Here is a 12,595-nt window from a genome sequence, read left to right as displayed (position 1 = left end):
ATCCTAGAGCAAGTAGTGGGAAACATCACCATGTTGAGCCTGCTTGGAGTTGGGTGGGTTGGAGTCAACTGTGTGGATGACATACCACAAACTCCAACTTGATTTGGAGATACATCTCTGACAAGGCAATGATTTAGAATAGGGTTCCTCAACCTTGGCACCATTGCCAGAGCATTCTTTGTGATGGGAGCTATCCTGTGCATTGTACAATGTTTGTAGCAGCATCCTTATCCTCTACCCACTAGATGCCGGTATCACTCCACTTGCCCACCCTTACACCGCCTCCACAAGTGGTGACAACCAAAAATGTCTAGACATTGTAAAATGATGTCCCCGGGGGGCAAAATAGCACCTGGTTGAGAACCATTGATTGAGATGAGAATGACTATGAATAAATTTCACCATTGTATTATGCCTGCATTTCTGCATTTTCAAAGTGGAGATACTATTTTTCCAGGTGTTTCTTCTAAAGCTTTTGTTTGGATTTCTGCGTCAGAAGAAGGAAATGAAAAGAATGCCTTTAAGAATCTCCTATTCTCTCATATCCTTCCTTCTTCTTACTCATGCTTGCTAGTTTTTTTCCCTCTTCCTACTGAGAAATAAGTAATGTTTTATTGAGTTGGTTTAGGTTTGCAGTTTGTTTTCCTGCTTCACTAAGTATATATCAATAGATACATACTTTGCCACAACAATAAAGAAAAAATACTTTCTGACAGGTGGTCTAGGCTGGACTTCATTTTACAAAGCATTCCAAGGGGGCTGGACGCGGTGGCTCACGCCTGTAATCCCAGCACTTTGGGAGGCCAAGGTGGGTGGATCACCTGAGGTCAGGAGTTTGAGATCAGCCTGACCAACATGATGAAACCCCATCTCTACTAAAAATAGAAAAAATTAGCCGGGCGTGGTGGTGGGCGGCTATAATCCCAGCTACTCGGGAGGCTGAGGCAGGAGAATCACTTGAACCCAGGAGGCAAAGGTTGCAGTGAGCCGAGATGCACTACTGCACTCCATCCTAGGTACGACAGAGTGAGACTCCGTCAAAAAAAAAAAAAAACAACCAAAACAAACCCCACCACCATCCAAAAAAAAAAAACAAAAAACCCCCAAAGCATTCTAAGAGATTTCATTTTATGAAGTATCACAAAAGACTTCATTTTCTGAGCATCAGGAAAGTTCTAAAGGTATGTTAAGTCTTCTTCAAGCAAAGGACTGCTGGGCTGAAGCCCCAGGCCTTCTGTTTCCTTGAGGACTTTCTGTGGCTTGGAGGAAAAGCGGAAACTCTCTCTCTCTGGGCATTCTTTCTGCCTAAGCCCACCAGGGAGCTACACAAGCTTAATTAATGTTTGTAAAACATTTTTAATATGAAAAACACCATTAGCTCAAACCACTGCTATGAAAACTATTGTTTTCGAAACTGCATCCACACATTAGCTGTCTTAACTAGTCTTGAGGGAGACAGAAAGAACCAAAAGTACCAAATGGTGACAGAGGAGATGATGGAAGCCCTAATGGGACGCCTGGCTCCAAGGAGGAGCAGTGCTGGATGGATTCATTCCTATGTGTGCTGTATGTGTCCTGCTTTCCAGAACAGCCTCCAGCAACTGATTATTTACGTGGGTAAATAACGAAAAATGCTGTTTTATGCCCGGGATGTTGCTGAAACAAGAAATCAGCATAGTCTCATATCCAGGGTGAGAACCAGGAGACAGAATTGGCTAGCTGGTGAGGGTGCATCTGCTAAGAGATTTAGACAGTAAAGGATGACTGTCAGAGGCCATAAGGCCCAGGAAATGTCCTAAACACAGGGCTGCTGAGCACAGACAAAGCCTTTGTGTTGTATAGAAAAGAATCCCCTCTGGGCACAGCCCTTTCCCAAAGCCATGGTGAGACAGCCAGGTGGCAAGGGCTCCCTGGCAGAGCCTCCCACCGACCTGCACACTGGAAGGAGCGCGCAGTGGGGTGGAGCCACAGAAGGTCCAGCTTTTGCAGGGGAGAGAAGCCTTGCCCCTCCTCTTCCTCAGTGGTACCTGGGAAGCCCACGGGCAGGAAGCACACTCTCTTGCTTCGCTAGGTGTCTCTTTTCTCCTTTTCTTCCTTTTCATCCAATAAAACCCTGCCTTACTCACCCTTCAAATCATCTGCAAGCCTAAATTTTCGTGGCCATGTGACAAGGACCCTGTCTTCAGCTGAGCTAAGGAAAAGTCCCCAAACAATGGGAAGAAAGGCAGGGAGTAGACATCCATTTTCCTGGAGTGGATTGTGGAGGGGTACTATGGTTCTGACCAGATGTGTATCAGGAGCTTGGAATTCATAAGCAGAGAGGTAAAGCAGAGCTGAATTGAGGAGGTGTCCCTTCCTTTGAGCTGGCATGGTTTGGTGAGCAGGGTGTGACCTGGAATTTGGCTCTCGATCTAGCTTATACAGCCTGGCATCCCAGTGTGCTGCATAACCTGTGTGGCCAAGTGCTGGGCCTTACAAGACCAAGCCTAGCAGGATGGAGTTGCACCTCTGAGCTGCATCTCTTTAAATTGCCTCAGAAAGAATCTGGAAGCTGCTGGAATACCTACTACCAAGGTCCTCCACCAGATTTCGGGCGTCTTGCCCTTCCCTCCCTCTTCACTTAGTTAGTCCCAAGTCGCCACTCCCTTGTCTGGAGACTTGTCCCAACTACCTTCAAACTGTATAATCCTTCACTACTGTCACTGATGACAAGAAGAGAGCTTGATAAAACTCATAAAGCCTTGCATTTATTTGTGAGTCTGTTATAAAGTTCTAAAATTCAGCACTTTATCTTTCAATACGTTAGGGAGAAAAGTTATAAATATATCTGCTTCTGAGAACTTTAAGCTTCATGTTTCATGTAATAATTTATCTTTCATTCCAGTGTTGGTTAAAAAACATTTTTCCATAGAATCCTGGTGTCTGTGGCTTTATTAGAGGAGCCACAGTATTTTTAAATATGAGAGCTTCATCAGAGAGTGATTTGCTGGCCTGTGGGTTTGAATACACTTGGCACAGACAAGTAAGTGAGGTCACTTTGCTCTGTTTTAAAGACTGTCCATTGCATTTCAAAGGAAACCCAAGCTCCTCCTCATGACAGGCAGGGCCTTAAAAACCTAGCCCTTGCCTCCCCTTGGGCCACTTCCATCCCTGCACACTGCCCTTTATCCACACGGCCTCTCTCTGTCCTCTGGATATGTCGCTTCCCCTTGCTGTTCTTACAATGCTTACACCTTCACTCTTCATCCGACTGGCTCCTTCTTGTCATTCATTCTTTGCTTTCCTCAGAGAGAACTGCCCTGACCACCCAAATGAAAGAAGTCCTTTTCTCAAATTACGGTCACCTTACTTTAGTATATTTATTTTTAATTTAAAAAAATTTAAATTTCTATTTTTTCATCTTCAGTGTCCAGCTGGAATGGATATTTTTATAGCAATTATTACTCTGCAGTTAATATATGTCCTCACCTCTATATTCTCTATTATGTCCAGGGTGACTATGTAATGTATTATCCAAACTGAGACACTCTTGAGAGTGAGAGCTATTAATAATTATAATGAGACAATGAAATAAGGTGAGACTCTCCCAGGGACACAGGAATGTATGGATCATTGGAGTTGAACCCATTAGAGAATGTAATCTTCCTTAGGGCATGAACTTTGTGTGGTTTCTTCACTGTTGATCATCAAAGCAGGGAACTGTACCTACTACCGGTAGGTACTTACTGTTAAATGAACAAATGACTTCTATATGCATAGATTTACACGTTTAAATTTTCCTTGTCATTTTTGCATTTTTCCATATATTAAATATGAGTGTATATATTTACAATGTCATTTTAAGAGAAAGAAATCAGAAAATTATATGAACCTTATGTTCCCTATATGATATGTATAAATGTGGGTAATGACTGATAACAGGGAAAAATAAAGTGTTTATATATTTTAGTGATGGTATAATGGTTTTTTCTTTCTTTTTCAATTTGTTTTATCCCAGTGACATTATCTGTAAAATTTTCAAAAACTAAAAGGCAAAAATGGAAAAATGAAAGAATGTTTTCTTTAACATATCTGACCCTAAGCTACATCTCTAGCTCTGGCTTGCCTCTGTTTTATGAATTCCAAGCTCCTCAAACATATCTAGCCAAAACCATGGTACCCCTGCCACAATCCATGCTAGTAAAATATATGTCCACTCTCCTGCCTTTCTACCCATGGCTCAGTTCCAATAGAGGTTACCTGTGAACATCTGATGGTGGAACCTAAATCATGCTCACACACCTGTGTTGCAGGAAGTCTGAGGAATGAAGTTGATAGCTTTCTTTCCATCACATGCTGAAAGAAAGAATGGTTGTTGAATGAGCCAATCTGTAAAGAAGCATTCATTTACTTCAACACATATTGAGTACCTACTCTGTGGATGGCCCAGAGGTGACAGCAACTTGTTGAAAGCTTTTTAAACCCTCATTTCTTTAACCTTCTTTTTCCATAATTATCTTAATCTACTATTACAGGTTAACCCCTTTAACTTCTATTTTCCAGAAGAATTGTACTATACGGGTCTTGGTCTGACATATTTTCAATGGTGTTAAAATACAAAGCAGTGATTCCATACCCAGATGAACAATAGTTGTGAAATGGATCCTAGAAGAATGGTAAAATCAGAGGAGAATGGAAGGTCATGGGTTTCCCATTTGGCTGAATTAAAATTCAGACTAGGTTGCTTCCCTTCCCCTTTGTTGAAGACATTTATAGCTGGGGGTTTAAGACTGAGATCCAGGCTTCCTTAAAGAAAGTTTTATTTTGAATTTCAACAAAAAAGCAAAGTGTATGATGGACAGTCTGACCAACTGGATATATATTTCCATTTAAAGAAGCTCTTGTATTGATTTAAAGAAGCTCTCGAACACTTGTTTTATTGCTTTTCAATTGGTCTCAGGTTTTCAATAAAGAAAACAGGAGGCCGGGTGTGGTGGCTCACGCCTGTAATCCCAGCACTTTGGGAGGCCGAGGCAGGTGGATCACAAGGTCAGGAGATTGAGACCATCCTGGTCAACATGGTGAAACCCCTTCTCTACTAAAATACGAAAACTTAGCTGGGCATGGTGGCACGTGCCTGTAGTCCCAGCTACTCGGGAGGCTGAGGGAAAATTCATGGTTTTGAGAATTGGTAAAGACTCTATCATTTCCTATCTGAATATTTAAAAAGAAATCATGATAACATCAAGTGTTAGGGACACAACCATCACTTATATCTATATGAAGATCAGGTAATCTGTGCTCTGGTTTAGGTCTCTCCATCATCATTTACCTCAAAACCAGCAATATCACATATTAATTACCATAGATAGGCTCACCGTGATCTCTTGACACACCCTGGAAAACACATTGTGGGAAATGGGTTTGGTACTAGTCTAATTCTACTTGTACAACTACAAATTCCCTTGGTTTCTTGAATCTTTTGGGGCTCATAAACGCTAGATAAGGGCAGAACTACAAAGTCAAACTATAGGAAGAGGCACTGTCCACTCTTTGACAGATCTCTCCAAAAATCCCATGGCCAATAATGTGGTGATGAGCAATATGATAAAATACCAACATACTTGCATATATGTCTATCAGTACAAGTGTTAAATACACATTATCTCAAAAGAAAAATACATTAAAAACTCATGGTTCCTGTTAGTATTAGGGATAATTTAATTTTTAAACTGCATACATGCCATAAACAAGGTTTATATAACCTTGAAAACACCATTCATTACTTACATGACTGAAAAGACGAAGGCATCTAATGAGTTAGAGTCACACCATCTCATGCCTGTAAACTATCAAACAACTTTTGGGAAGCCTGAAAAAGACAAACACAGTAACACTGTGTTAGAGGGACCATACTTGCTTACCTAAAAATCTGAAGAACAGGTGGTCTGTAGTGTGTGGTAAGACCCAATTTATCACTGACCTGGTTACTACCAAGAACACATAAATGACCACTGTTAGGTTCACTATGATTTCATGACTACTGGTACCTGAAGAAACACATTCAATGATGAATGTGTTTAATGAAACACGCTGTTTTACCTGCAAAAAAGGATGGGGCACCTGCAACTTGTATCAGTCATTTTCCTCATTAGAGGAACCACCAACACTACCTCGATCTTAGTAGAACTTTGAGATCAACACCAATGTTAGAGAAACCATCATCACTTGACTTAGAAATCTCATTGTTCATACTATAATGTGGAAGAGTAGGATAACTCACCTGGATACCGGCATAGCCCTCCTTAGAGACTAATGTTAAACACACATTTTATCTCTTTTATTTTTTTAAGAGACAGGGTTTTGTCCTGTTACCCAAGTTGGAGTGCAGTGGTGTGATCACAGCTCACTTCAGCCTCGACCTCCTGGGCTTAAGTGATCCTCCTGCCTCAGCCTCCAGAGTAGCTCGTACTATAGGCACATGCAACTATGCCCAGCTTGGTTAGATACTACACACTATATCTAAACTCTAAAATAATAAGGGCTAATGCTTACTAGCCTTGGTTGGGAAAACATCATTTCTTAACTGAATGCCTGCAAAAAAAACCATGGTAACACAAAAGTTAGAGGCACCATCCACACTTAATTATAGATCTGATGATCAGATTGTTTTCTGAGTACTTGCTTAAGGCCTACATCATTACTTACCTGGATGCAAGCAAAGTCTCATTCTTGATCATGATGAGGTTTACCTTGACTTCTTGACAGGATCCTAAAAACACATTATGACAAATGTGTGTAGACACAGTTTTTTTCCTTGAACCCCACAATTAAGCTTATTCACTACCATCATTGCAAGAACCATCAAGTATACCTGGAATCTTGCAGTACTGCAAGGTCTATAGCACTGTTAGAGATACCATTTTCTCTCTACTACTTACCTGCAAACAAACCCACAACTGCTACTATGACATGCAACTCCATGGTTAATTCCTTGGATAGCAAATAGCTCACCAATCACAAAGTTAAACATAAATTTTCTCTAAAATATAAAACAGCAGGATAACATGGTTGCTGTAGTTGGTAAAGACGATCATTTCTTACCTTAGTACCTATGGAAAAAAATCACACAGTAAAAAAGTTTAGGTAAATGTATACCACTTACTTAGATATATGAAGACCTGGCCAGGCATGGTGGTGCACGCCTGTAATTCCAGCACTTTGGGAGGCCAAGGTGGGTGGATTGCTTGAGGCCAGGAGTTCGAGACCAGCTTGGCCAACGTGCCAAAATCCCATCTCTAAAAATACAAAAATCAGCAGGACGTGGTGGTGCACACCTGTAATCCCAGCTATTCAGGACGCACAGGCACGAGAATCACTTGAACCTGGGAGGTGGAGGCTGCAGTGAGCCGAGATCACTCCACTGCACTCTAGCCTGGGTGACAAAGCGAGACTCTGTCAAAAAAAAAAAAAAAAAGATATATGAAGATCTGATGGTCTATGATGTGGTTAAAGAACACATCATCACTTGCCTGCATACCAGAAATGTCTGCCATACCAACCATTGTTAGGTTTATCAGGGTCTCTCTACAGAAACCTGAAATACACATTGTGAAATATGTGTTAAAGGACACAAACATTTCCACCAAGACATCTGAAAATAACCTTCGTCACTCCATCATTACAGAACACATAAACTCTACCTGGATACTTGTAATAATGCAAGATCTATACCACTGTCAGGTAAGACGGTCATTTCTTGACAGGACACCTGTAAAAATCCCCTGGTTACTGCTGTGGTAAGAAACACCAATAACCAGGATAGGCACTATCACCCAAAACTCAGAGGTTAATCATAAAGTTATTCTAAAATATAAAAAGTGAGAAAAATAATGTTTTTTTAAATTGGTAAGAGCTCTATCATTTCTTACTTGAACAGCTACAACAAAATCATAGTAATAGAAGTGTTAGGGACACCACCACTTACCTATATAAGGGAAGATCAGATGGGCTGGGCTGTGTTTTAGGCCCACATTATCATGCACATCCATATGAGCAATGACCCCTGTTAACTATTATTGATAGGCTCACTGTGACCTCTTCAAATGAACCTAAAAAATATACTGTTGAAAATGTTTCCTAAATGTCTCATTCTACCTGTACGCCTGCAAATTCCCTTGGTCTCTTTCATCATTTCAGGGCCCATCAAAGGTAACTGGATGCTTGCATAATGCCAAGGGAAAACACTTGTAAGAGAAACTTTCCTCTCTTGAAGTGATACCTACAAAAATCTCAGTATTACAGTGATGGACAATATGATAATTACCTGGATACTCGCATATCCATATATCACTACAATTGATAAATACACATTATGTCTAAACAAGAATACAGTAAAATCTCACCCTTACTAGTAATGTTAGGGAAAAAGTAATTTCTTAACTGCATGCATGACAAACACAAGGTTACAAGAAGAGTCTCAAAAAAATCATTAATCACCTACATATCTGAAAATAGGAAGGTTGCTAATGTGTTAATATCACATAATCTTGTACTTGTATACTAGGAAAGAACTTAACAGGATACCTGCAGGAATACATGGTAGACAAGTGTTAAGGACACCATCCTCACTTACATGGAAATGTAAAGCTCAAATGGTCTGATTGTGGGAAACACATTTTCTCAATTAGCAGGTTACAGCAAGGTTCTATTAATGACTATTGTTAAGATTGATTGTGAGCTCATTACAGAAAACTAAAAAACACATTGCTCAAGTGTGTTTAAGGAAACAATTTGTTTTACATAAAAAAAGACAAGACACAAATAATTCTGGGCACTTCCATCAGCAGGGAACCTTCAACAATACTTGGATTTGCCATGACTTCAATGTCAACAATGTAGTGGCACCATCATCTCTTGATGATGTTGAAGTCTCATGGTCGAAAACGTGGTGGGAAACAGTAGGAAAACTTACCTGGATACCTGCATATCCCTCCCTCACTATAAGACTAGACACATTATAACTAAACTCTAAAATAATGACTAATGCTTACCAGCATTGGTTGGGAAAATATAATTCCTTAACTAAATACCTGCACAAAATATGGCAACACAAAAATGAGGAAAACCATCTACAGTTACCTACATTTCTGTAGATCACATTTTTGTAGGGTGTTTAAGGCCCACATCATAATTGGCTTGGATACCAGCAATGTCCCATTGTTGATCATGATGAGGTTTCCCATGACCCCTTGACAGGAACCTGAAACCACATTATGACAAATGTGTCTGTGGACACAACTTTTCCACCAGAAACCTGCAAATAACTTGTTGACTGTCATCACTGCAGAAGACATAAATCTACATGGAATTTTGCAGTATTCCCAAGGTTTACAACCTTGAAGGACACACCATTTTTTCTTGACTAGCTATCTGAAAGTATACCACAGTTACTACTACGAAGCACACCACGTTGTTATCTGTGTACATGCAAATCATTTGATACTCACAGCGTAAACCATAAGTTTTCTCTAAATTAAAAACAATATAACATGGTCACTAGAACTAGAAATACTGTCATTACTTACAAAAATAACTGTTATAAAAGCACATGGTAAACAGTTCACGTAAACAGACATCACTTACATAGATATATGAAGATCAAATGGTCTGTGATGGGGTTAAAGTGAACATCATTACTTACCACAGATACCAGAAATGTGGCCTGATAATGACCCCTGTTCATTGGGATTTCTTCCAGGAATCTGAAAAACATATTATGACATATGTGTAAAAAACACATAACATGTTCTAGCAGTACAACTTGCTAATAGCTTTGGTTGCATTTATCACTATGGAAAACATGAACTCTACCTGGATACTTTTAGTACTCCAGCACCAAAACTATTGTCAGATACCTTCAAAATTTCCATGTTTACTACATCAGATGGGAACATCTCATAATAATCTGAATATGTGCAATCCAACAACGCTCACAGGGCAAAACAAATGTTTTCTTAAAATATAAAGAGGACTAATTTAACTGGCGTGAGATGGTATCTAATTGTGGTTTTGATTATTCCTCAGGGATCTAGAACCAGAAATACCATTTGACCCAGCAACCCCATTACTGGGTGTATACCCAAAGGATTATAAATCATTCTACTATAAAGACACATGCACACATATGTTTATTGCAGCAATATTCACAATAGCAAAGACTTGGAACCAACCCAAATGCCCATCAATGAAAGACCAGATAAAGAAAATGTGGCACATATACACCATGGAATACTACACAGCCATAAAAAAGAATGAGTTCATGTCCTTTGCAGGGACATGGATGAAGCTGGAAACCATCATTCTCAGCAAACTAACACAGGAACATAAAACCAAACACCACATGTTCTCACTCATAAGTGGGAGCTGAACAATGAGAACACATGGGCAGAAGGAAGGGAACATCACACACTGGGGCCTGTCAGGGGGTGGGGGGCTACGGGAGGGACAGCATTAGGAGAAATACCTAATGTAGATGATGGGTTGATGGGTGCAGCAAACCACCAAGGCACATGCATACCTATGTAACAAACCTGCACTTTCTGCACATGTATCCCAGAACTTAAAATATAATTTAAAAAAAAATAGCTGAATTTTCAAAAAAAATTTTATATATATATAAAGAGGAAAAACCTTTGGTTTTGAGAAGTGATAAGGACTCTACATTTTTTTTTTTTTTTAGAGTTTCGCTCTGTCCCAGGCTAGAGTGCAGTGGCGCTATCTCGGCTCACTGCAAGCTCCGCCTCCCAGGTTCACGCCATTCTCCTGCTTCAGCCTCCCGAGTAGCTGGGACTACAGGCGCCCACCACCATGCCTGGCTAATTTTTTGTATTTTTAGTAGAGACGAGGTTTCACCGTGTTAGCCAGGATGGTCTCGATCTCCTGACCTTGTGATCCACCAGCCTCGGCCTCCCAAAGTGCCGGGATTACAGGCGTGGGCCACTGCGCCCGGCCAGGACTCTACATTTCTTACCCGAATATCTGAAAGAAATCATAGTAATGACAAGTGTAAGAGCCATGTTCATCTCTTATCAAGAAATACGATATTCATAGGCTGTTTTTTGGTTTAGGTTCACATCAGCACTTAGTAACATACATATCTGCCACTGAAAACTAAGGTTAGATTAATCTTCATCTCTGTAATAGGATCTCAAAAACACACTATGAAAAATATGTTTCAGGACACAAGTTTGTACATCAGAAAAACAGCAGATAAACTTAGCTACTTCCACAATTATGGGACATATCAAATCTACCTGCACAACTTCAGTGATACACGGTCCAAATCTATGCAGAAATCCATTATTTCTTGACTGGACACCGGGAGAAATCCTATTGGCAGAACAGGGGTGGGGAACACAGTGATAAATACCTGGCTGGTTACCTGCAATCCCTCAACACTCTCAGGGTTCAGCATACACTTTTGGTGAAACAGAAAATGGGAAAACTTGGCCTATCTGGGATTGGTAAGGACTCAATCATTTTTCTCCCAAATACCTGGGAAACAAATCACTATGGGAAGACATGTAGGGACACATCATCACTGAACTAGGTCTCTGTAACAGTCCCACACTGCAGGCTGTGGCACTTACCTCACCCAGCAATGTCCCACATTACCTAGGATTCAAAGGCCTGCTGTGATGCCCTGACACACATCTGAAAGACATATTATGGAAACTGCTTGGTCCACAACCTATGCTACAAGGACAATCACAAATACTCTTGTTCACTGGCATCATTTCACGACTCATCAAGGCTACCTGGATAACAGAAGAACTCTGAGGCTACAGCCTACAAGGGATACCTGCAGAAACACCACAGTCCACATCGGGGTGACAGACAATATGATCAACTACCTGGGCACTGGCATGTGTGTCTATTGCGTGGAGTGTGAAATTTGCAAAAAACAAACAAACAAAGCCTTACCTCTGAATAAGCAGTAAAATCTCATGCTTACTGGCATTGGGAATCACTAATTATTTTTTCCCAGTGACACATATGCCAAACACAAGGTTACTCTACCAGACTCAAAACCGTCATTAATTTTATCTACATGAAGGAAACACAGAATGTCTTTCATGAGATAATGTCACAACATCTCCTATCTCTCTACAGGAAGAGAACTTTACGGGACACCTGCAGGAAACCATGGGAAAAACAGTGTGTCAAGGAGAGTGCCCTCTTTGTCCAGGAAATCTGAAGTTCAGGTGGTCTGTACTGGCATAGGACTCATGTGATCAATTACCTAGTTACAATCCAGGGCCCCTGAATGGCCATTCTCAGGCTGGCGTTGATCTCATGACTAGCAGCAGCAGAAGAAATGCATCTGACAGGTGTTTTCCGGGATGCCACTTGGCGTACCTGAAAGACGAAAAAGATATGCACTACACAGCCTGGTCACTGCCATCACCTGGGAACCATCGACCTTACCTAGATCCTGGCAGAACTCCAACTTCCACCCCACTGCTGGCACCATTATTGACTCTGGACTGAGGATGTGTCAGAACTATCATTCCATCCTGTGGTCTGGTAGAGTAGGATAATTTACCTGGACACC

At 40.7% G+C, this 12,595-nt stretch overlaps 1 long non-coding RNA gene across 2 annotated transcripts in view; it reads right to left on the bottom strand.

Annotated features, from left to right (window-relative positions):
* Nucleotides 1–9,241, bottom strand: part of LOC129052890 (uncharacterized) — a 45,378-nt gene extending 36,137 nt beyond the window's left edge. Inside the window, exons 1-4 of one of the 2 annotated variants that reach the window (XR_008518018.2) lie at nt 7,145–9,241; nt 6,688–6,751; nt 5,770–5,851; nt 4,282–4,335 (exon numbers count right to left, since the gene is read on the bottom strand). This is a non-coding gene — a long non-coding RNA (uncharacterized LOC129052890). The remainder of the gene's footprint in view (nt 1–4,281; nt 4,336–5,769; nt 5,852–6,687; nt 6,752–7,144) is intronic. The other variant, XR_008518017.2, reaches the window with a different exon arrangement.
* Between the last annotated feature and the right edge of the window lie 3,354 nt (nt 9,242–12,595).

This window comes from Pongo abelii, chromosome X (assembly GCF_028885655.2).
Source record: "Pongo abelii isolate AG06213 chromosome X, NHGRI_mPonAbe1-v2.0_pri, whole genome shotgun sequence".
NCBI classification, from domain to species: Eukaryota; Metazoa; Chordata; class Mammalia; order Primates; family Hominidae; genus Pongo; species Pongo abelii.
This window is presented reverse-complemented; position numbering and strand designations above follow the sequence as displayed.